The sequence below is a fragment of the Labeo rohita genome, chromosome 22 (assembly GCF_022985175.1).
Source record: "Labeo rohita strain BAU-BD-2019 chromosome 22, IGBB_LRoh.1.0, whole genome shotgun sequence".
In the NCBI taxonomy this organism is placed as follows: Eukaryota; Metazoa; Chordata; class Actinopteri; order Cypriniformes; family Cyprinidae; genus Labeo; species Labeo rohita.
The window spans coordinates 25,558,049-25,585,123 of NC_066890.1; the positions used below are offsets into that span (position 1 = coordinate 25,558,049).

The window sequence follows — 27,075 nt, forward strand, 5'->3', positions numbered from 1 at the left end:
ACATGCAGTTCCATATAAAGTCAGAATTGCGAGACACAAACTCGCAATTCTAAGAAAGAAGTTAGAATTTATATATTGTTTATATCTCATTTATAGTTTATGTCTCACAATTCTGACTTTATATCTCACAGTTGCAAGAAAAAAGAGAAAAAAGTCAGAATTACTACATGTAAACTAGCAATTGTGAGAAAAAAGTTGCAATTACCTTTTTTTATTTTTTATTCAGTGATGGAAACAGGCTTCTATACTACTTTGTGAGTTGTTCATCAAGAAAAACAAAACAAACAAAAAAAAAAACTAAGTAACCTTATGAATGCAATACAATCTCATGAAGGCACAGTTGAGCAAAACAGACCAAAATTAAAATTACTTTTAATTTAATATAAACAAAAAAGTTAATAAAAAACACGTCAGTATAAACAACAAGAACAAAATCCATCTACATAAAACAAAAATGAATTCTAGTGCCATATCCATTATAAACAACATTTATTTTAAATGCTAAACATATAGTCTCACATAACCAGACCTTCTGTCTGGGAACCTTGGCTGCTTTGAATGGCTAAGGACCACCCAAGAAGCCACATGATTAACAGGTAAAGCAACCAATCATGTTTCGTTTGTGCGGTGTCATGTTTACAGGTGTGGAAATGTCCCCACAATAACAGACCGGTGAGGCCATGAGACCATGGCATTTTTGTTTCCAGGTGAAACGTTAAAGAACACGACACGCACCTCCCGGAAATCCTGTATAATCCAACCAATCAGACGAACCTTTGAAGCTCCTGATGTGTTTCAAATTTTGCGTGCCCTGTGTGTGCATCAGAAATTCAGTTAACAGTCCATGGGTGTGCGCCTGAAGCTTAAACTACTACATAACAATCTAAAATGAAACTAAAAGTGAACCTCGTCGTGCCATTGTGGGGTCACATACCTCTCATTCAGCAGGAGCCATTCACATCTGGTTGCTAAACTATTACTTAACATGTAAAGAAGGCTCTGTACCTCTCTCATGTCCCAGTATCCACTTAAAACCACATCCTTCACATACACAAAAATGTGTTTTGAAAAAACCCACAGCATGGCAATGCTTATGCAGACTGGCACAACCTACATAGTCAGAAACCTTTGCATGTTGTATAATTTATTTTAATGATAGCAAAATAAGTTAGCAATGTTAAAACTGATATGCTCTTGGATTCCTTGTATCAGTGGAAAGATATGATGTCTGTCAGACAAGAGAAAGACATTCTGCAAACAATAAAGGGTCTATTTGTATTTGTGTATCTTCAAAATAACAAAGAAACATACTTTTGTAAAATAAAGAAAACAAACAAAATTCACATTAGCACACCAGTCTCTGCAAACTACTTTTTGAAATGAAGAAAAACTGTCAGATGGTTTGATAAAAGCGTTTTTACCTCTGTAGGTTTTCTCATGCGCTTTGTCGTTGGGTCGTAGTTGAGCATGTCAAATGGATCGATCCATGCATCATCCTCATCCTGGTGAAATTTTGCATTTGCAATAACAAACAGGCTAGAAAATATATGCAAATATATTATATATATCCAGAATCCAAGCAACGGACAGCTTGGCACCTTCATAATCTCCACAGGAACAGACAACTATGAGAAAACTCAGACTTACTGATAAAACAAATACTGATCGATTGTTATTAATGATGCATATAAAGTTCAGATTCAGCTTTCTTACTATCTTAATGTAGTAAATGTATCAGCCACCTAAACGTTACACACGACTAAATGATGAAAAAAAAAATTGCCCTAGGCCAAACGTTTTCTTACATGCTGCAAGACACCTGCAGAAAAACACACCTACATTCATAACCGTAATTCAAAACCTCAAACATGGATTCATCGCCCCCAAGCGGACAGTGTTACATTTACAGTTCAACCTAGATTCCTGAAACAAATGGATAACAACAGTAAAAATGTATATAAATAGATAAAACGTATCAAAATACACCACGGTTTAATAGTAGTATATGTGTGTTAGATGTAATATATCTAATGTCTATACCTGCATTCATTTTTTTATGTAGCATTTTTTTTTTCCTGTTGTTTTTTTAAAGAAAAATGTTTGTCCCATATATACACATTTAAGGGAAAATATTAATTTTACAAGAATTGGTTAATCCTGAAAGGTGGACTTTTTATGACAGGTTGTTGGAGTATGGTTTGAAAAATAAGAAATAATGATTTGTGACATAATCGTTTGTAGCACTACTTACCTTGAAGACCAGTAATCATGACTTTGTTGTCATAGGAGCCGTTGAGCAAATAGTGAGCACCGGTAGAAAAGCACACAGATCACACATCGCTGATTTGTTTGCCAATACACCTGGACGGTTTGACTCCCTCTGATGTCACATGCAGCGACAGTCCTCTAATAACAGTCCTCCTGGGATCCACCACCACCAAAGCCACAGCACTTCCTGTCACATGACACAATAATGTTTTAAAATGTCTTAAACTTAAACAACACATGACGTATTGCAGCATGTCATTATTTATTTAGCAAAAAATGGAAAAGCCATGAGTCATACACTAAGGACACCCTTACATAAGAATTGAAACAGAAGTTTGCCAGTTTACTGGTCTGGACCTTTGAGGTGCATGTCGACACAGCGCCAAAGAGGAAAGACCTCAGCAATGACCTTAGTAAAGCAATTGTTGCAGACATCAATCTGGAAAGGGTAGTACAGCCATTTCCAATCAACTTGAAGTCCAAAACTTCTGCAGAGACAGGAAGTGACACATGAAGGAAACACTGACAGGGCAGCTTTTCTACAAAACGAACATTACCTTCACACAAAAATAAGTAACAGTCTGGCAGCTCATTAGAACGAACAATTTGCAAATTGATTCCTTTGAGCGCGAAAGTGATCTCAATATATCGACAAGCCTGTATTTCAATCAAAACCCATGAGTATCTCAAACCATTACGCAATAATTAAGAATATTGTTTAAATGTTTTGATTATATAGTTCAGGTTCACAAACGTATAAATTTAAGCTCAAAAAAGTGTTTCATTCTCCATGTTTTAGTGGACTCTGGATTAAGACTCAAGCAAACTGTAAAAGAGCTTCAGTTTAAGCCATACAATTATTCATTATATATATATATATATATATATATATATATATATATATTTATTTTTTTTTTCTGAAAAAAAAGGTGCAACCTGTTTGAAGCTAGGCATCAATATCATGTTCCTCAGATGGTTCAACGCTGCTTCTCTTGTAGCTCTTCAGATGATCAAAAGCAGAAACTTCACATCTGTTCTCTTCAATTAGACGTCTCTAATCAAAATATTTACTCTCGTATATGTATTAAGTAATTATTCAGTAAAGAGATCAATAAACGAATGCTAGTCAGTCAGTACAACGAAATGACCGTTAATTTTTAAAATACGCAAGTGCGCGGCTTTGTGGAAGACAGGAGAAAGCGCGTGCTAAAGCGCGTGCAGAGCAGAGGTGCGCAGTAAAGGAATATTTATTAATTAATATTTAATGTTTATTGATTTGTATGCTTTTCACACTATGTTTAACCTTTACACTTTAGCTATAAAATTGGATTTATCTGATCATTATAATGCGCATTGACTGCTCTAACTTCTGCACTTTATAAAGCTTTTTTTCAGGCATGAAATTCTTCAAAATATAGTTCATGAAAATCACACATTTCAGCATTAGAAACTATCTATTGGTTCTGGGAAGTTCTATGAAAGTTCTTTTTAGGTGCTAGAAATAAAGCCAATATCCTGCAGAGAACTGGTTCTAGGCTATTTATAAAATATAACGGAATGTTCTTTGAAGGTTCTCTTTAGGTTATAAAAAAGAACCTACAGGGAACGTTCCTAAAATGTGTTTTTTTCAAAAAAATAACCAAAGGAACAATTTGGGACTGTTAGGAGAATGTTCTGTGTATGTTGAGTATTCACGTGATAGAATTCTGTTCAGCATGAGGAAGATGGAAGGGGTCAGTGAACAAATAAAGGGAAGGGATGGAAAATTAGTTGCTCAATAATTGCAAAAAAAACTTTAGGGTGCTTTCACACCTGTAGATCGATTGCTTTGTTCCGAAACAGGGGTTAAAATTATTACAATGTTGCTTTTTATTCATGGTGCGGTTCGCTTTCACACAGCAAATTTTTCTAAACGGACCAAATGTGTTACTACAAGTCACGATCGAGTAAACTGTCCTCTCATTGGTCAAAGTTCCACGTTTTTTTCCGGGATTTCGCTCAGCTGTCATCTGTCAAGATGGAACAACAACAGCTTTGCGGGCTTATAGTTGCATCTTCTTGTTTGTTTGTTTGTTTTTTAGGTATCGTTATATTAATATATAATTTTGAGCAGGAGTCCAGGATTCATCAGGAAAACATTTTTAAATCACACCTACTACACAGTAAAAATAGCTGGGTTATTTTTTTAACCCAATAGATGGGTTACACATATTGGGTCACTGTGTTGGGTTATTTTCTAAAACGTTGGGTTATTTTTTAAACATCGTTGGGTTGTTTTTAATAATAACCCAGCGTTGGGTTTAATTGGTTCCCGCGGCGACAGTTCAAATTTTAACGGACGACGGTGACTGACAACAGAAGAAGCTGCTGCTGCATCAGTATGAGGTGAGTAATAGGGTTTTGATAACTCTTATAACATTATACTTATACGAAGAACGTGAAATGCACTTCAAAATTGAACTGTTGTTGTTGTATGTTTGTTTTTTTTAACGAAGTTGTAGTTTCCTTTAGTCAGTGTATTGTAACGTTACTGCAGAGAATGAGCTCCATTGTAAACGAATAACTTAACGTTAACGTTACCTTAGCTGTCCCAGTTAGGCCGCTAGCAGTAATAAAGTAAATTAAACTTAGCAGAAAGTTGTAACTGTTTAGAGATGTATTACAGTAACCTAAAGTTAATAATGTATGGTGAAATGTATATAGGACTAACGTTACTTATGTTACTGAAATCACCGTCTACCATTACTACAGGTTTAGTATTATTTTACAGCTGATGAAGGGTTCTAGACGTACGGTTTCTGACTACAGTTTGTTTGGTCGTACTAATGATTATCACATTTAACTTTAAATGGGAAATGGCTAATGCTAAATGAGACATTGGTGTTGATTTGAACCGCGCCGCACGGACCATTCAGCTTCGGTCCAGTATGTAACGTTAGCTCAGCGGCAGCTCAGAGAGATGCGCTCAAATTCAGTTAATTCTCTGTTAGAAAAGTCTAAAAATAATCACATTTTCCCAAAAGAAAGACGTGATGGGAGAAACGAAGCTTTTCAAAGTTTCGAATCAATTAAACGAATCGCTTCGCAAAATGATTCACTGCTTCCAATCGTTCGTGACACAACGGCGACGCCTGCTGGTCAAAACAGGGCAAGCGTCAGTTGTTTGGAGCACTAATTGTAATAACACTAAATTTGTTTTTATGGTTTATTTACATTGAATATTGTTATGCATATATTAGAATCGCCTCTACTTACAGCCATTTCTCATATAAAGCTATGACAGATTTGCATGTTTTTTTTTTTTTTTAAATGTGTACTAAATGTGTTTATACCACTGATCTATATATAATGACTATTATACTATGTCTATTATAGATCAGTGGTTTATACTTATTTTTAGACATTGGGTTCTTCAGTGAAGGGAAAACTACAACAGTGGAATCTCATACATTAAACATACACATGCCAATTAACTGAAATATTTCAAGGTAAGTAAACTATTTATATTAGTGATCCATATACATTACCAGTCAAAAGTTTTTGGACAGCAAGATTTTTAATGTTTTTAAAGAATTCCCTTCTCTCTAAGCCTACATTTATTTGATCCAGCATTTCAGGGGATCCAATACAGCATTTAAAATAACTGCTTTCTATTTGAATATATTTTAAAATGTAATTGTCCAGTCTTTTCAAAGCTTTTAAAATAGAAAGCAGTTATTTAAAATAGTAAAAATATTTCACAATATTACTGCTTTTACTGTATTTTGGATCAAATAAATACAGGCTTAGTGAGTAGAAAAGAATTCTTTAAAAAACTTTAAAAAAATCTTACTGTTCAAAAACTTCTGATTAGTAGTGTAGGTTTTCCAACAATTATGAAAAAATGTTTCTAGTTTATCTGTAAAATGTTTCTTCTTCTGCTTCATCTTATCACAGAGGAAGGAGTCAATGAAGGAAGTTTTATGCGACCGGATGACACCAGCATTGCTGCACTAACTCCAAGAACTCCTCCCAAGTTTTTAGCATTTTCAACGGTGAAGCAGTGGAACAGAAGACCTTACTACAAGCAGTGGATCTGTGTTTCAAACATTTCTACATGTATGACATCAACTACCCAAAGCTCCTCTGCACCCATTTGCAGCACACTGTCTTTAATATTCCAGGAGTTCTTTCAACACATTACCTCTTCCTTAGAAACTTTGTATTTATTGATCTGTAAAACTTTTTATGTTGCTGATTATCAGCAAGTCCAGCAGCCAGCAGATTTACTTTGTTTTATTATTATTATTATTACTTGTGTTTATGATTTTTTATTTTTGTTTTATTGATAAAGGTTTGTATGTTATGTTTGTTTTATTTGTGCACATTTGTGTATGTGTTGATATAAATAAATATGAATTGATACACATTTATGACCCTGGACAACAAAACCGGTCATAAGTATCATGGGTACATTTGTAGAAATAGCCAAAATTGCATCGTATGGGTCAAAATGATCAAATTTTCTTTCATGCCAAAAATCATTAGAATATTAAGTAAAGATCATGTTCCATGAAGATATTTTGTAAATCTCATAGGTATATCGAAACTGAATTTCTTATTAGTAATGTATTGCTAATAACTTCATTTGGACAACTTTAAAGACAATTTTCTCAATATTTAGATTTTTTTTTGCACCCTCAGATTCCAGATTTTCAAATAGTTGTTCTATCCTATCAAACCACATATTAATAGAAAGCTTATTTATTGAGCTTTCAGATGATGTTTACATTTAAATACAAAAAACTCGACCCTTATGACAGGTTTTGTGGACCAGTCACATTTGTTGGTTTTGAATTCAGTGTACATCTTGAAAATATGTCAGTTGTGTTTGCATATTTGTGTTCTGAATGTATTATATTTTCACATTCTTGTACACTTATTTTGTAAACATTTGCAGTATGACTGTTTTACATTTAAAAATATATTTGTAAAAAAAATATTTGCATATTTAAATAAACAAAATATTTATTTGAAAACAAAGTAGTGTTATAGTGTATTTTTATTAAAAAATAAATAAATAAATAAATAAAAACTGATATAAATGAATCTAAATAATTAACTCAACTATTGGGTTATTTTTAACCCAACTGGATTTTAACCCAATTCATTGGGTTAAAATAACCCATAGATGGGAAGGTGCTATACCAACCCATAGTTGGGTTACTAGTTGGGTTATTTTTAACCCAACATTTTTTAGTGAGTATAAACAGAGCAATAAGACGGTATTATAAAAGGAAAAGGCGCGGTTGGGGCGGATCTACCGGGGTGGCACGGGGTGGCAACTGCCACCCTAAGAAAAAGCTGTGCCACCCCTCGTGCCACCCCAGAATTATCACAGAATAAAATATAAATGTAAGCAGTGTTTCATGTGCTACTTTTCAGCCGCAGCGATGACAGCGTAACGCAAATTAATAGCAAAAAACACGTCTTTTAATAAACTGTGCACTATAGTTGCACGCGCAGGCAGCGCGCCCAGTGTAGTCAGCTTCATTAACAAATGATGTCTTATGAACCGGTTATTTTTGAGTCAAAATCACAAAGCGCGGCCCAGTTCACTAACGAATTGTTTTACATTTGTTCGTGAATCAGATAATTACTGCTTCTCGGCTAACTCAGAAGTCCTCGGAGAAATCTATTCCCGTCCGGACATGTCTGAAATTCATCGCGTAATTGTTTGGTGATCCGATTCTCTGACCGATCACTCCACGTTCATCATGGATATAGGCCTTTTTGCCATATCCGACGAAACAATATTAGCATTAAATCAATAAGAAGATACCGACCACGGAAGCTATAGCAGAGTAGAGAACTCTTGGATTTTATCAAAAATATATTAATTTGTGTTCCGAAGATGAACTAAGGTCTTTTGAAACAACAAGAGGGTGAGTAATTAATGACAGAATTTCATTTTTGGGCAAACTATCCCTCTAAGTTAGGCGTGTCAAATCCCTCCGAAATCATACTCACTCTCACAACTATATGAATTTTGAGTAATCATTCAATAAAGAGATCGATAAACTACCCCCCATTAAGTTCTGTTTTCACTCTATGCTTAACCATGGCTTAATGTTATATGGCTTAATGTTAATGTTAAAACTCGTTTTGTTTCATATAATTTCTGTATTTTAGTAGCCTAAATTCTGTATTAAACGCATTTCATGGCGTATGGTCATTACACAAAAGCATATTAGAAAGACAGTTTACAGGGTTCTAAAAATAGCCTACCATCAGGGAACGTTCTTAAAAAAGTTATTTTTATGTTATTTTAAAAACAACCACTCTGGAACGTTGGACGTGGACGTTATTTTATGGCTGTACAATAATACAAATAACCATTAAGGGAATGTTCTGTATAAGTTATTTTTAGGTTATTTTAAAAACAACCATTCTGCAGCGTTCTGGGAATGTTATTTTATGGTTAAAATTAAAAAAAAAAAAAAAAAAAAAAAAAAACACCTGAAAAGAACGTTCCTATTTCTTGGTTTTACAATAAATAAATAAATGAATACATAAAACGGGAGCCAGAAACTAACGTAAGGGAAACGTTCTGTGTTTACTGGGTAAAACCTATAGTTTGAATGGAGTCTGTTTTCACTGGAAAATGTGAAGAAGAGGGATTTAAATATTCTGCAAGCCCTGTAATACATTAATTAACTTCCAGGTTGTTTAAAAAGGTTTTCTCATGCGCTTTGTTACTGGGTCGTAGTTGATCACGTCAAATGGATCACTCCAAACATCATCCTCCTCATTCTGGTTAATATTTGCATTTGCAATAATAAATAGACTACAAAAATGAGCAAACTCCAGAATCCAAAAGATGACACCTTCATAATCTCCGCTGGAACAGAAGAGAAAACTGACTTATATAGAGAGATTATAATAAATCTATATAAGGTTCAGAATCAGCTTTCTTGGACACACTTTGATGGTTAAACATTTCCTTACTTGGTGAAAGAGAGCTGCCATATACTGTCACAATACTGTCATCTATCGATTCATAACCGCAAATTCAAAATTCAGTCGTTCAAATATTGGTTCACTGCTGTGTTAATAAAAACTTGAACAACCTGAACAAATATAATTTACGAAAACAATTTATATGTGAATAAAAACTATCAACAGCACTGGCAATGTAGATGTTTACAATTCCTTTGAAAAAAAAACTGAGTTTTTACAGAATACAGAACGAATTCTTCGTTTTTATTTTAACCCTTTCACTGGTGAGTTTAAAATATTCTATCTGACCCCCCGGAGTGAGTTTTTTTTTAGGCGACCGTTATTTTAGAACGTTCACTTTATTGTTTCCATGGCGACGCGTCATGATTGACACCGCAGCCACTATAGCGCTTTATGACCGACATATCGCTTTCATTTAGTTTTTCTTTTTTTTTTTCAAAATATTCACACACTTGTTTACCATGTCTTCAACTATCTGATATTCCGATTCATGAATACGTGTAAGTGAGTGTATTTTGCCGTTTTTAAACCTTTATAAATTATCTGGATCGTGATCTATAACGTGAGATGGGCGCCGCCATGTTTGTTCGCGCTGCCGTTCAGAGAGTCCTGTCAGCCGGATTTACAGCGCATAAATTCACCAGTTTCTCCCGAAATACATGCAAGTAAGTGGCTGGTGAACTGGGAAAGGAATGGAGTGAATTATATCGTTACTTACATTATGTGTATCTGATATAAATCAAACACGTCGGCAAATTATACTTGAATGGATTGTTATTGCTGCTTCCATAGACATCCGTGTGTATTTTACAAACTCTAAATGTATTGTTTTACTAGTACTTATGTGTATTTAAATTCCTGAAACCTAAAATAAGCGTTAAGTCGTTGAAAACACTGCACAATTGTGATTATATGACAAGCGCAGCAATCGTCTCTCTGTGGCTCAGCGCCAGCCAGCGCGCGAAAACACAGTTTGAATTTGGCAGTTGCGTGACGTCACCGAACGTTCTAAATCCCATATGTGGGACCGTACTCCCAGGGGCACAGAAAATAGAATCCCATATGTGGGACCGTACCGCTCAAAGGGTTAATAAAACAATTCGACTTAAATGTATTTATATTTGTCATGTAAAACAGTCCTAGATAAGTATATTTCAGTAAAACCTTTAGCTAACTTACCTTGACACGTAACCCTGACGTCCTGTGGCAACTATCTTTGAGATGCGCCTCGCCTCGCTTTGAAATTACGGGCAGGAGTGAAGTAGATGCAGTCCAGACAGATAGTTATCCCTTCCGTAGTGTATCAGTAATTCACGAGATTCAGTTTGTTGCTAATAAACTGTAATTCTGTTGTTTTTATATTAAAATAAATCTAATGAATTGGGAGAGTGGGACGGCTGCAACACTTTTTGTATTTCCTTAAGTTTCTCAGAGTCTGTTTGTATTGGAAAGCCAGTGTTAAAGTGTTAAATTGCCTGTATAAAGACTAGTAAAAATTAAAGATTTGAAAGGGGTTGAAAGGGGTTCTTTATTCATCCAAAAACTTGCTACTAGCATGATATTAGAGTAAGTTAGACCACATTTCTAACCAGCATGCAGTGACAGTAACCACAACCTCCTTATGGCGAAGCTGATTTTGTACGCTGAGGAGTAGGTCTTAACACTTTAATATATCAAACCTTAGTGTGTTTGGTATCATTTTAAGGAACCGATTTGAAGACGAAACTGCAATAACCATCAATACTTTTCATCAAGCGATGAGAGAGGCTGGAGAAGCAATGTTGGGACCCACAAATAAGAAAAAGCATTTAAGAAACAACATAGAAAATCATCAGAAAAAAATAAAAAAATAAAAATACAGTATCACTTTACAATAGGGGTGCACAAATAATGCCTTAATTCATGCTTAACTAATGCAGAGATAATCATGAGTTAATATTTAACTCATAAAGTACTAAACCATTTATTGATAATTACTTCATCAGCAACAAATGAACATTCTATATGATTTATAGATTAAGTAATCAATAAATTGTTATTAATGTGTCATAATGTATTAATTCCCTAATAACGTATTTTATTAACTAACAGTGTAAATTCATGTGTGAATTACCACAAGGGGTTGAAGCCAAGCATTTCATCTTCCAGTTGTCTGCTTTAATTAATCATTAGCTAATGATTTGCAAAGATATCATTATGTTATGACTTTACTTGTTGAGGCACTGAACTATTAACTAACTGTTAAATAATATGTCATTGTGGTTATGGATTTAGAATTAGTTAGCTAGTTAGTCATGTGCCTCAACAAGTAAAGTCTTAACATAATGATACATTTGCATATCATTAGCTAGTGATTAATTAAAGCAGACAACTGGAAGTTAAAATGCATGGCTTCAACCCACAAAAATGCATGGCTCCAACTCATTGAGGCACATGACTAACTAACTAATTCTATATCCATAACCACAATTACATATTACTGAGTATTTAAAGCAGACGAATGGAAGTTGAAGTACATAGCTTTGACCACTGTGGTAATTAACATATCAATTTACATCATTAGTTAATAAAATAAGTTATTAGGGAATTAACACATTGTGACACATTTAACTAATAACAATTTATTGATTACTTAATCTATGATTCATATAGAATGTTCATTAGTTGCTGATGTAGTAATCATTAATAAATGGTTTAGTTCTTCATGAATTATACATCAACTCGTGATTATCTCTGCATTAATTAAGCATGAATTAATACATATTTGTGCACACGTATTGTAAAGTGTTACCGAAAATACTTCTGGATCAACAAGTCTGAAAGTAATAATTGCAGGACAACACAGAGAAAAAGATAAAGTAAAATCTTTAACTGGAACAGACAAGCTAAAATACACTGACAAACTCACAGAAGCTGCTGAGATGGCCACTGAACAAAAAAAGCATGAAAAAAAAATCTAAAAGGTGACTAGATTTATGTTCCCCCTGTGAAAACCAGAAGATTAAACGAGTATTACTCAAGAACACGCTAAACTACATTCATGTAAACCACATTTCAAGTTGTATCTGCCCAAAGCCACGTAACAGCTGACATAGATGGAAAAAGATTTACAGATCAACATAGACCTAATCACCAGTGGAGAAGTTATGGAATCTAAAAAAATTATAAAGCACCAGATGAAGATAATACGTGCTCTGAGATGTTAAAAGCTGACGATCAAGAAACCACAGACCCTTCAAGGCATCTTAAAAGCAAATACGGGATAACAATGAAATCCCCATCAGATCCTGTTTGTCAGATCCCGGCAAAACTGACATCCACAGATTCGGCATTACCCGAGGAATGCATAGGCACCAATATAATGACTAACAGTTCAAAAGCTATTAACAAAAATAGCAATTTTTCATATCTCGTGATCCATAGGTGGCGCTGTTGCCAATTTGGCATGGAACCTCAAATCATGGTGTTGATCAAGTGTACCAAGTTGTGTTTTGATTGATTAAAGTTTGGCCAAGCTAAAGCCTATAAACCAATTTTGCTCAACTTCATTAAGTTTGAGACATCATAACTTTTGAATATATGTATTAAAAAAATCTGTTTAGCATGTCTATGTGGCTTGGTCCGAAGATCATCTGAGCCAGTTTTGGTTAGAATTGGAGTAACAAAAAAAAAACCCAGAATATTGTCTTTTCAAAATGGCTGCTACTGTAATGGGTGGAGTCTTCATTTAAGCAACTAAATGTGATCAGCACAAGGAGAGTAATCAGGTGTACTAAGCTTCTAGAACAGAAACTTAGTACTTTTCTAGAACAAAGGGTTCCAACGTTATAACCATTTGAAGAGTGAATTTTCGGTGGTTGCGCTATAGAGTTGGTCCTAGAGACCCCAAAGTAGGTCACTTCAGGACCACCACTACAAGTGTGCCAAATTTCATCATTTTCCTATATTCCATTCATAGGGCTGCCATAGACTCCCACTGGGAAGAAGAAGAAAAAGAAGAAGAAAGAAAAAAAACATACAAACGCAAGAGGGACTATGGGGCCTTGGGCCCTAAATACATTTATACTTAATCAGCCACTAGTGATATTTGCTGGGACAAATAAGAAACTGATAAATGTAAGCAAAACCCTGGCACCTTTTACTGGCTCTTTATAGTATTTTAAGGATAGTACAGAAGCTTACCTTATAATAAAACAGAGAAAACGCAGCAGATATTGTATTAAAATTTCAGAAAAAGTCAGTTTTCCAACTGTTAGATTGAATCCCCATGCCTAGACAATTAAGATCCAGCCCTAGATGCCAGATATTAACAAAAAATCCATTTTGTCTGTGAAAAATTTTGAAAAAGTGAAAGACGTGTTGAAACAAAAGGCCAATAACCCTCCTCTCTCTCTTCAACCTATGCTGATGCCCCCTGCAGAAACAAGATATTACCTAATTAATACTTCCAGAAATTAAGAAATTAATACTTTCATTTAGGAAGGACACATCAAATTGATCAAAATTTACAGTAAACATATTTATAATGCTACAAATGATTTCTGTTTCAAATAAATGCTTTCTATTTATTATAGAATCTTGAAAAAAAATGACAGATTGAGAAATCAGTCTATACCTCATTCCCTTGATTAGCTCCAAGTGTTCTCACATCTGTTTGAGCTGAAGGCACACTGGTTTCAGCCTCACTTCTGTCTGGACTCTTTGTGTCTTTCTGCTCCTCTGTGTCACCAGTAGATGCCTTTTTCGCCTTTTCCTCATCTTTCACTTCAGGCTCTATATTTCCCATTGTACCAGTATCCAACTTCTCTGCCGGCTGCTGAAAATCAGTCTCATCATCTCTGGACATCTTTCCTGTAGTACACAAAGGCTCAACCCTTTGAGTCCCTCTGGGAATGCCAGAAAAGTCCTGTCGGAGATACATGCTTCTGTCCTCCTCTCTGTCTTGTGGGTCATAACCATCTCCTTCCCTGAAGCACTGGTCGGCCCGGGTTTCAACTTGATTTACTCTGTTTCTAATGTCCTGGTGCATCTGTAGAGGCTGTGGAGTGTTCAAGAATTCAATGGACTGAAGTCAATTATTCTGCTTATACTACAGTTACCACACCTCAAGATGTAGATCAGGTTATATATTTCAAGGCATTTATACAGTTTTTGCCCTTAAAATGATATTGTAAGTAGGATTAATTTCTCACACAGCTCATCCAACACCTCCGTTGCTAATTCCAAAACATAATTTTAGACCTAGTACCTTTAGACCTTGAACCATTGATAGCAGACTAATTCAGTTAATAATGAAGTGCCCAAACTTGGTCCTGGAGAGCTAGTGTCCTGCACAGTTTAGCTCCAACTTGCCTCAACACACCTGCCAGGAAATTTCTAGTATGCCTAGTAAGAGCTTGATTAGCTGGTTCAGGTGTGTTTAATTAGGGTTAGAGCTAAACTCAGCAGGAAAACAGCCCTCAAGGACTGAATTTGGGAACCCCTGGTTTAGACAGACATGTCGCGATTTAGCTCAAAAGGAAATGTATATAAATAATTACAATTAATTATTTTTAATTACACTTATTTATATCAGCTGCCAGTAGTAACTGTAGCAGAATTAATTTTTCCATCAACTAATCTGTTCGCCCAGCGAACATTCAGTATAATTTTTATATCAATTCTAAGAAATGATATTTTCTTGTCCACAGAAAATAACTTTCTTAAAGTACTACTGCATTAGAGCATGTAGCTCGAATCGGAATCGTAAAGGGACATTAATTTGCAAGGCAGAATCAGAATCAAAACTCATGTAATTTGTGCACAATAGTTTATTAACAAAGGACTAACACATAACTAATCTAAACAAACAAACATGAAGTCACTCATACAAGGGGGAAGGGTCAGTTAGAGAGAGACAAGGAAATGAAGCTATGAAAAGAGTCAGATAACCACCAGTGCTCTCTACAGCTTATACTAAACCTCTGTTCTGTTTAGTTGGTCGTTGAACAAGTCTCCGAATGCAGTCTCGGGTGAAAGTCTTGATGGTTGGAGCAATGGTGGTTTTGGAATCGTGATCACGTTCTTCTGGGTTCAAAGAGTGATGAACACCAAAGATGTTCTGACTTGATGGTGACTGGGAGTTTGGCAGTTTCCTATGTGAAAAGTAGAGAAGAACCAAGAGCTGAGAGGGATCCAGCTGAAGTCCTGTGATCTTTGGGGAATGGAAAGACAAGGCCGCAAGGCCTGGCGCGTGCTTAGGGAAGTCCTGAAGAGTTCTAGCTCATCCTCCTCATCTTCTTAGGTTCTAAAAGAACCACTGACTGACTGAGGCGAGTCATGAAGATGAATTTCAGGGTTGAGTGAAAATGTCTGGCTCTTTGTGGTCGAGAGCCACAGCTTTGTATGTTGGGGCCTGTCGGGCCTGCCAGGCACGCCCTGTGCCGGCTCAGGCTCCCCGTGGGTTCCTACACACGGGCTGCAATCGGAGGGTTTTGCAGAAGAGAGCGAAGTGAAGAAAGAGGGAGGAGATCGATCGTTTGATGCCTTTAAGCTCTCTGGAGGCTGCGCCTTCAGGAGGTCCATGAACCAATGGTAACTTTCACCTTTGGAGGGAAATTTTACGACTCTTTGTCTGTGAGCATTGTATTTTGCATATGTAATTCGATTGGGTGTTGATGCAAAAACTACTAAGGTTTCTTAAAACACTGATATGTTGCAAAGGTATCAACATATAATATACACCATCATTTAGATGATCAAAATACAAATTCAGAGAGACCAAACATGGCATAGGTGGGTTATACGGCTAGTTATCTATCATAACGCATGCATAAAACAGTAGAAAGACAAATACAGATACAACAGACACAATTAAAATACAGTGCAGTAATACTGTACACAATGACCTGGGCTATGTGGGATAGGAAAGTCAAACAAAGGTTTGTCTGTGATTGAATAGGAAAGAGTCCATCCCTATAGGCATTGTGTCTTTCCTATAGGGAAATGTTGTGTGCTCTGTTTGCATTCCTTGAAGCAATAAAACCTATGATATCAGATGGTCGCCCTGGCAGCTAAGCCCTTTTGGGGTGTTAGTTGCTTTGGGGGGTTGTCTCCAAAACTCCAGCATATAGCTGGGTTGTTGGTTTTAAAGATTATTTGTTAAATGTAACAAATAACTGTATGTCTGATTGGTCCAGATGCTACAGACAGACAGACAGACGGAAAGAGAAAGAGAGAGACAGAGCTTAAAGGAGAAGTCCTAACTATTTCGCCTCGCCTGAAATGTAGGCGAGAGTAGGCGGCTGCAGTGAGGGGAGGAGTGAAATAAGTGCAGTCAAGACGGACAGTTCTGACCTCTCGAAGTAGAACAGATACATACGAGATCAAAGGCGGATATCGCGTTATCACACTCACGTGCTGTGTTGCTGATAAACATGATATAATTTTAGCTCTGTTTTTTTTTTTTTTTTTTTTTTTTAGATCAAAATAAATATGATGAACAAGACACTCAAAGTGCTTGCTATTTAATTCCATACGAAAGGCATTTTATAATTTATTTTTACTTTAATACAAACGTGTATTTTAGATTTTTATAGAAATATGACAACAATCATATATCTTTCACAGAGATCGCACTGGTATAGTGTTTGGGAATATTCATACATAATATAAACACATAACCACATAATATTTGATTAAAAAATAATTAGGCTTGTTTGAAATTAGCAAATTCTGCGCAGAATCGATCACCGGTGATCACCGCAAGATGCATGCCAGTTAGAAATGTGTCCGAGTTACGTCCGCCTTGCTCTGATGTCATGCTGACTTGTGCCAAAAAACTCTCATGATGGCGAGGCGGCTGTGTCGGATTGCTGACCAAAAGCATGGGAAACGATGGGAAACGACTAACTGACAACACAGCTTAAAGCTCAATGGTTCAGACAACCGTGATGTTGCTGTTCTTTTCTAAAATGTTTTATTTTTTTATCTAATATCATGTGGTTATGTGTTTAAATTATGCATGAATATCCCCAAACACTATACCAGTGCGATCTCTGCGTGAGATATGTGATTGTTGTCATATTTCTATAAAAAAAAAAAAACTAAAATACACGTTTGTATTAAAGTAAAAATGGATGACAAATACGTCTTTCGTATGGAATTAAATAGCAAGCACTTTGAGTGTCTTGTTCGTCATATTTATTTTCATATAAAAACAACAGAGCTGAAATTATATCATGTTTATCAGCAACACAGCACGAGTGTGATAACGCGATATCCGCCTTTGATATCGTAGGTATCTGCTCTCTCGACGTCAGAGCAAGGTGGACGTAACTCGGACACATTTCTGAAAGGCATGCATCTTACGGTGATCAGTTCTGAGCAGATTTTGCTCGTCTCAAACGAGCCTAGTTTCTTCTCTGATGACAACATAGCTGTTTTATGATTGGCCAGATTCACCGCAGGACAATGATCACGTGAATTTCGGGTTTATTATAAACATTCCCAAGTTCGATAATGCTGACAAAAAAGTGTTTTTAGAATGGTAAAAATGTTTTTACTGTAGTCACGATGTTATCTTGAGTCACATTTATCATAAAACACTGGTAAAAGCATATGAAGAGTTTGGTTACAAAACACGATCAACGTTTTTTTTTGTTTTGTTTTTTTTTTTTTGCAAAATTGTGTTCCTGTCAATTCAGCATTGTATCTGGTCGGTACTGAAAAGGCAGTTTTTAATTTTACGCAAAATGTGATGTCCGCCGTGTTATTCTGTCACGTTTTCTCCCTATTTTTCCAAACTGCAACAAACTCCAGTCTCCCTTCTCTGCAAAATGCCATACTCAGCCAATCACAGCGCACCGTTTCACGCATTGTAAACAATAAAGGCGGCGCTTTCAACACCAGGCATCCTAGTTTACAACTCTGAATGTATCACAGACATATCCGACGAATCCTTTCATCAACAAAATGTAGAGAGAGTGTAAATAAGAGATGCACTGTGCAGCGTAGAGAGCTTCGTTGATTATAATGAAACTTTGTGAGATCGCGATGAAGATGAGTGACAGTACATTTGTAAGGGAATTCAATTGTGCCCCCGATTTTGAACTTCAAAATGTAGTTTAAATGCAGCTTCAAAGAGCTCTAAACGATCCCAGCCAAAGAAGAAGAGTCTTATCTAGCGAAACAATCAGTCTTTTTTTTTTAGAAAAATAAACATTTGTATACTTTTTAAGCACAAAAGCTTGCATAGCAAGGCTCTCGGATGCGCATCCATGCGTTGTTCTTGAGCGATTCATTAATTTTGAACAAATCGTTAATGTGACTCGGGAAGAACGAGTCGTCTCGGGGGAGTGATTCGTTCAGTCGCGCATGCGCAACATCCTATTAGGTTCTGTACTGGAATTAGTTCACCTGTTTCGAGTCTTCAGGTTTTTCGAGTCGTTCGTTCATCTTATGGGGCTGTCACGTGATGCTGATTTTGCTAAAATTAACGACTCGAAAAAAGATTAGTTCATTTGCCAAAGACTTAAAAGTCTGAGTCGCTAAAATGATCCGAACTTCCCATCACGTCTTCAAGTTCATCGTCTGTGTACTCCGGCTCAAACAGGTAGAGTATGGCAAAAAACTCCATCTTATTTTCTCATACAACTTCAGAATCGTCCAACATTGTTGTACCTTTTTGTTTGTAAACAGCGTTTGACTTACTTGCACTTTCTTAGTCTTTGCGCGTTTACTTTGTAAACACTGGGTCTGTAGTTCCTCCGACATTCGGCGTGACCTTTAGACATGATTCAATAGTACATAACGTAATGAACGTGCATGTCAGAACCTGTGCTTAAAAAGTATACACATTTTTATTTTCCGAAAAAAAATACCGATCATTTCACTAGATAAGACCCTTCTTCCTTGGCTTGGATCGTTTAGTGTCCTTTGAAGCTGCATTTAAACTACTTTATTGAAGTTCAAAATCAGGGGCACAATTGAAGTCCATTATATGAAGAAAAATGCTAAAATGCTTTCCTCAAAAAAACTTAATTTATTTACGACTGAAGACAGAAAGACATGAACATCTTGGATGACAAGCGAGTGAGTAAATTATTGTGAATTGTTGTTCTGGAAGTGGACTTCTCTTTTAAATAGCATAACAGTAGAAAATGCATCAGTCTCACACGCAGTGCCAGCCTGTAGGTTTGCGGGGCCCTAGGCAAGATAATGAAAATGGGCCCCACTAGTGTAAAAAACTGTCACAGAAATTTGACTAGCGAAGATAAAGCACATGAAATGACTATTTCAATATTTAAGCATGAATGTGTATTAATTGTAAAAAAAAAAATAATAATAATAATAATAATAACAATAATAATAAATAAAAATAAAACAATTAAGCAAATAAAATAAAAAATAGGAGTCCAAGTGAGATTAAGTAAAGTATAGACAAAAACTAAACAGAATAAACAGAGCATAAACAAAATAAACATAGGACTTAATATTCATAAATGATAAGAAATGCACGCTATTCTGCTTGTTTTTAAGGATTGATTGATGATCACATGGGGAAAAAAAAAAAAAAAAAAAAAAAACATTCTTAAAAACTTTATAACAACGTTCTAAAAAACTTTATTGAGTCATCAGATCCAGGTCTGTAATTATTTAACGTAAGTGTGGCTCTATTTTTCCTTATATGACAAATCTGTCTGTGATCATGGGCATCACTGCATGTAAAAAAATAAATAAATAAATAAATAAATAAATAATAAAAAAATATTATGTATATAGTATTATGTATATATATTTTTCCAGTCCTGGGAAACATACTGTTTGGATTCCATTTCTACCACAACTTCACACTTTAATCTCTCTGTCATGTCAAATAATTAAAAAATAGCATTAATGTGTAACAAGACTTCATTTCGAGAGAATATTCTGAGAGGCAATATTAATCCTTTGAGCGGTACGGTCCCACATATGGGATTTAGAACGTTCGGTGACGTCACGCAACTGCCAAATTCAAACTGTGTTTTCGCGCGTTCCCTGGCGCTGAGCCAGAGAGAGACACGCGCTGCGCTTGTCATATAATCACAATTGTGCAGTGTTTTCAACGACTTAACTTTTGTTTTAGGTTTCAGACATTCCAATACACATAAGTACTAGTAAAACAATACATGTAGAGTTTGTAAAATACACACGGATGTCTATGGAAGCAGCAATAACAATCCATTCAAGTATAATTTGCCGACGTGTTTGATTCATATCAGAAACACATAGTGTAAGTAACGATATAATTCACTCCATTCCTTCCTCAGTTCACCAAACACTTAGTTGCATGTATTTCGGGAGAAACTGGTGAATGTACGTGCTGTAAATCCGGCTGACAGGACTCTCTGAAGGGCAGCGTGAACAAACATGGCGGCGCCCATCTCACGTTATAGATCACGATCCAGATCATTTATAAAGTTTTTAAAAAGGCAAAATACACTCACTTACACGTATTCGTGAATCGGAATATCGGATAGTTGAAGACATGGTAAGCAAGTGTGTGAATATTTAGAATAAAAAAGGAAAAACGAAATAAAAGCGGTACGTCTGTCATATAACACTATGGCTGCGGAGTGTCGCGTGACAATCATGACGCGTCGCCATGGAAACAATAAAGGGAACGCTCTAAAATAACGGTCGCCTAAAAAAAAAAACTAAAAAAAACTTTGGGGGGTCAGATAGAATATTTTAAACTCACCAGTGAAAGGGTTAAGTGATTTCCAAAATCTAAACCGTAACAACAAAATATGAACTGTAACAAGAAAGGTTTTCTGACATTATTTACCAAAACATTATAAGGAATTATGAAGAAGAGTTTGTTGTGCCTGTGTGTAGGACTGCACAATTCGGCCAAAACGTTGTTTTTCATCAATATGAGTAATTCTGATTATTGTTATTACTAAATAAAAACATTAAACAAAACAATAATTATTGTTAAGGATTATTTCACAGAAAACTACAGCATCACCTGTTAACATACAGGAGGCCTAACTATAAATGTTTAGAAAGGTATAAGAGTTTCTTATAAAATTAATTATGATAAAAAAAAAAAAAAAAAAACTTAACTTTTTTTGTCAGAAAATCTTATGCATTCACTGAGAGAGAGAGGGAAAAAACTCCTACACTGGAGAAAAAAACGTACAGAGAAATATTATTCCTATTTTTACCCAAAATAAGGTGTTAATTAATATATGTAATACGTGTAATAGAATGTTTAATTCATACAGGAAATCCCTAATATGGACAAAGGTATACGCTTTCGCTTAGCTCAATAAAACTCAGACAGAGAATTTTAACGCAGAGCTGTCTGCTCTCTATAGTTCTAGCGGAACTTTGATTTTAAAAACGGAACGCACCTAAACGCACCTAAAAATACAATTGACATCCTCGCGGCCGCAGGGCCCTCCCCTTAAGGCGGGGCCCTACCCTGGTGAAAAAAACAGCATATGCTGGTAGGTATGTTTGGGATGCTGGTTAGGTCCTTTGCTGGTTGATGCTGGTCCTTGACCAGCAACATGACCAGCATCAACCAGCAAAGGACCAGCTTAAACCAGCATCAAAACCTACCTAACCAGCATTTCAGCATCAAAACATACCTACCAGCATATGCTGTTTTTTTCACCAGGGTAGACGACCGCCTGTATCGCCTGTTGGACAGGTTGGTGTTGTGCCCAATTCTGACCCCCGCCAGATTTTGTACAGACTTAGAAGAACAGCAAGGTGAGTAAATAATGGCTGAATTTTCATACTTAGAGGAACTACACGTAAAGTTTATAATAAAACCTAGCACACCTGACCACCTTGGTCACATTAGGCTCGTTTGAGATGAGCAAAATCTGCGCAGAACCAATCATTGGTGATCAGCGCAAGATGTATGCCGGTTAGCAATGTGTCCGAGTTACGTCCGTCTTGCTTTGATGTCATGATGACGTGTGCCAAAAAACTCTCGCGATGGCGAGGCGGCTGTGTCAGATTGAGCAGTCGTGCACAGTAGCTCTCCACCGACTGCGCTGACCAAAGGCATGATGGGAAACGCCTGGATGACGTCACAGCTTAAAGCTCACAACCTGCACTGTGGCAGCGCATGTCCTGATTTTGCTGAGTTAGATGTGTTCCTGGGTCAACATATTTTGTTGACCCTGGAACAACATTTTAATCCAAAAAATTAATCTTGAACACATCCCTACACCTAAACCTAACCTTACCCATGAGTAATCCCTAAAATCAGAGGAAATGATAGATGAATGACACTGATGTACAAGCACCAAACACTGATTGTAAGCCTAAACTTCACAAAAACTATAAACTGTTTTTTCAAATCTGATTGGTTAATCACAATGTTGTTCCAGGGTCAACAAAGATGTTGATCCAGGAATATGTCGTACTTGGTAAAATCAGGTTCTGCATCGCATCAGAGTTCATTTTAATCAAACCAAACATGATAAGCGTGAACACACCCTTAAATGTCCTGCAGGTACTGTAATACACTGTTAGACATTTCAAAGTTTTTTTTTACTCTTTACCTTGTTGCCAGTAAGTTACTATATAATTAAGATTTACTGTACCCAGTTGGATTTCAGTTTTACAGTAACTAAATGGTATTGTAATCGTAATATAGTGCAATTACTGTACAAAGCCAAATTCATCAGTATACTACTGTAATTCATTTACTTGAATATAGATTTCTTTTTCTTTTTTATCTGAATATAATTTCTTTTTCAATTTTAATTTTATTTTTTTATATATACAATTAATCTCATTTTTATCCTACTTAGGTACTACTGACATTCAATTAAAAAAGACACAATAATTACAAAATATTTTTATTTAAAATGTTGCATATAAAACATTTAAAATACACTTCCAATGCTGGAACAGTGCATCTTCACCATTTCTCCTGTCTTATGACTTTTTGCAGTGCATTATATTGTACAATATGGATTTATCCTCACAAAGAATCTTTAGGCAACAGAAGCATAATAGAGAAAAACATGGGCGTCAGAACCATTGAATGTGGGTGGGACAGGACCCACCTACTTTTGAAGACCAATAATATCGGACACACCCACTTCTACCATCTCTAATTTGGCGAATATGTCTGCGCACTTTTAAAGCGCCATCAGTCAAATCCATTCCACATGACGAATGCGCTAATGGATTAAGCTCTATGCTCACGCGTATGAACAGGCAGCATCTGGGGTGGAGGAGTGGACGGAGCGGGCACGGGCGCATCAGGCGCAATCATCAAACATATTTAAAAGGAAGCGGGCGCCACGGTCCTGGCCGCATCGCTGTCTATACTGGGTGTGTTTAGGGAATATTCGCGCCTGCTGCACTCCTGTAACACAGCAAGGTAAACAAAGCATCTGAGCGTATCTGCTGCTCAGATACACCTAACCCTACCCGATACTTTTTTTCAAACTTTTCGTTTATTTCCTGCATTTTTTTTTTTTTTTTTGAAAACAAATCCCTTTCCGATGTAAAATGAGATGTGAAAAAGCAGAAGAATGATTTCGGCAATAGGCGGACGCGAACTCGGCTCGTTTGCGTCAAAAAAAACACTAAGTTAGTTAATCGCTTTACCACTCACTCCACTGGAAACATATTTAAGCAGCCGTCTTTTGTAATGTTGTCACATTAGTGGGCAGAGGTAATATACATAATAAAAGGCATATACTTAAGTAATTTTTTGGGGGGGAGGACCCACCCACATTTATTTTGCTTCCAACGCCCATGGAGAAAAATATAAGCAGCCAAACAAGGCATCTGCAAATCCCAGGTGCTGCTTCAAAACATAGGTCACCTTTGCTCACCATCCACATTGTTACATAGAGAAATTTGTTCCCTGAAAAAATAAGAAGAAATTACACATCTGTAAAAGGCAAACCCCATATGAAATACACAAACCTCTCATAATGATGCTGAATTTCTTCTCTTACCATAAATTATCTGTCTCGGCATGGCTGGTCTGCTCTTGTCTTTCTTGATGCTTCACTGCAGTTGCCTACACACACACAAAATGCATTAAATCTTAAATCCTGTTAACCTGTATGGTACGCAATATGATATCAATGAGGAAAAAATAATTTGTGATGTTTTTCCTACTTAAAATTGGACACTATAACAATCAATAAACATTTTTGTAATTTTTTAATTTATTAATAAACTAAAAATTTGGTGCCTCAAGGCGACATTGGACCATAAGGGTACAATGTTGCTTTGAAGGGTAACATTAGCTTCACTAATGAGAGCAGAAAGTAGGTGTGTTCAACTTGAACACTGAGTTATGCATATAACAACAGTTCCCAGAAGGAGGGAAACAAGGTACAACACATGATTATTGGATATCGCGCTCCTGCGCTGCCTGCTGAAGACACCTATATTCATGCCTGAAAGGCTAATGGCGCATGACGACGTGGGTGGTGCTATCTGCCCACAGCATATAAATGCAGACGCATGCGTCATTCCCTTTGTTCAGTCCAGCTCTTCACCGTGCCTCCGACTGCACGGGGCCCATGAGGTGTTGTACCTCGTTTCCCTCCTTCTGGGAACAGTTGTTATATGCATAACTCAGCGTTCCCATTCAGTCGGTTCAATCAGTACAACACATGATTATGGGACATATATTCACGCCCCGCAAAGTTGCTGAACTAAACATAAGGAACCAGCACAGCCACATACACCTTTCTTTTACAAGGGAGTGATGGCCTCCGGTTTAAAACCCCTGCGGTAAGCATGGACATATCCACCATGGCCGCAGTAAGTTTCAGCCAGTCAAAAGCTGAACAGACTTGTGCAGTGATGCCTAAAATCTTATACCATGCCCATGACATCTCCATGCCCCTCATAGTAGAGTGCCCAAGCACCCATGCAGGTATCAGTCATAACGGGCATGTCCTGTATATGCTAGACATAGCTTTCTACATTCCAATGCAAAAGACAGCATTCAAATAGCGGCTTCACATGGGGGAGTTGGCAAAACTCACAAAAAGCTGGTCTGCCTGCATCAGCACAATGTACCTGCGTATAACTCGTACAACACATGAAATCTCTTGTCCTCCTCTCTGAGTCAGGGCATGATTTGACACAGCGCACTCTTGTCAAGTATATACGCTGTATTCGGATGCAACACCACCCAGCACAAAATCTGATGCACAGCGGATGCACTGACAGCGCTGCATTTTGATGCCAGTACCAAGACAGCATCCCCAGCACAAAAGGCTGGAATGGACATAATCCTTAAGTATAGTCCAGCTGCCCGCATTCCAATTCTTGTCTGTGATAGTAGCCTACACATACATTATGGACACGTCTTGACATCTGCACTTACATCTGCAATAGATCACTAGGACGTTTCCCTTTAGATGTCAAATTGATGTTTAGAAAAATGTTTTTAAGATGTTTACGATTCAGAATGTACGTAAAATTGACATCTTAAAGACATCTCTCAGATGATTGTACACAGCAATTGCTTTCTAGATGAAGCAATCCACATCTTTCTGCACACATCTTGCCAGGCGTATGCTCATGTACGTGGAAGTTCCATCTGGGAATGAAACAGGGTCCGCGTGCAGTCCAACTTGTGTGACTGTGTGGACAGTAGCACCTGTGTGGGTGACTTGAGCACTTAAACCCAAACCCCCTTACACAATACCTTCTTTAGAAGGATGTGCTGTAAACAATGACCTTTTTTGTTTCTTAACACATCTCTGTGCCTAGTTTTAAGACAACACCTCTTGTGTTACCTTTAACTCAACCAGTGTGTTATTCCTGTTAATTTTCTACACACACTAATGTGTTATAGTTACACTATTTGTGTCAGTTATACATTCAACATGCCACAAAAACGTTTTAAAAATAGCCAACACAAAAAATACGTTAAACATTTTCACATTTCTTTTGAGAGTGTACACACGCAGCAAGCATGCCTTCTCATTCACCGCGCCAAAAGAGCATATTTTGAAAAGCCTGCGCTCTCAACTTTTCATGAGATGGGGCAGAGCTTAAAAACATGAGAAATGTCCTAGCCCTTTTAACAGGTGTGTGTTTTGGCACAGCAGCATCAAGGCAAATGCCCCCGTGACAAGATGAAACAGCCGCTCAATAAACTTCCATGATGAAGGAATGGGAATGACTTTCTCTTAGAAAATCAATATCCCCTCACTTGGGCACAGCTACGGGATAAAGAGCCTCGCCCGCACCAAGCTTTAAATATGACACAACACACTTCAAATTGCAGGCAGTTTTGTCAGATCAAAACAGATCAAGATTCTCCTGCTTAACAGGCGGTTCCTAGAAACCACAGTTCCAGCTAGGGTGCAGTGCAGATGCCTCTTGGCTTGGTCAGCAGGTCATTGCATAGGAAACAGACACCATGGTGCCCTTAAAAGCAAGGTCGTGATGCTCACGTTCCATGTCTTCGCTGCCCAGCGAGAAGCCCCCAAAGTCAGTGACAGAGCCTGCACTCTGTCCAGGGTGAGCTGCATCAGTTCCCTTAATGGGAATCACACAGCAGGATCCTGGGCAATAGACATGGCATACACCCCCAGCGGTGCTCTCCCGTCCATAATCAAGGAAACATCGGGCAGTGCATGTTTCTTTTCTTTTTTTTTTTTTTTTTTGCAGATGCAAAAAGATCCACACCAGTCCTGCCCAAACCCGATCTCAGATCTATGCCGCTATTCAGGGTGCTAATGCCACTCCAGGGGGGACCTTGGGTCTGCCCTATATACAGAGCATGCGTTCAAGCCAGTTGCAGCCAGGGAAGAGAATGAATCCTCCCTTGCC

The 27,075-nt window shown here is 37.0% G+C and overlaps 2 protein-coding genes and 1 long non-coding RNA gene across 4 annotated transcripts in view; 1 reads left to right on the forward strand and 2 right to left on the reverse strand.

Annotated features, from left to right (window-relative positions):
* The window catches only part of LOC127153669 (chloride channel CLIC-like protein 1), a 50,318-nt gene extending 39,858 nt beyond the window's left edge, over positions 1–10,460 (reverse strand). The window contains exon 1 of the mRNA XM_051094884.1: positions 10,447–10,460. The gene's annotated coding sequence lies outside the window, so the exon portion shown is untranslated. The remainder of the gene's footprint in view (positions 1–10,446) is intronic.
* The window catches only part of LOC127153668 (chloride channel CLIC-like protein 1), a 62,736-nt gene that overhangs the window by 4,886 nt on the left and 30,775 nt on the right, over positions 1–27,075 (reverse strand). The gene's annotated exons all lie outside the window — the stretch shown is intronic.
* Positions 4,436–6,932, forward strand: LOC127153670 (uncharacterized). Its single transcript, XR_007825312.1, has 3 exons — positions 4,436–4,653; positions 5,644–5,756; positions 6,205–6,932. It is a non-coding gene; the product is annotated as an uncharacterized LOC127153670 (long non-coding RNA).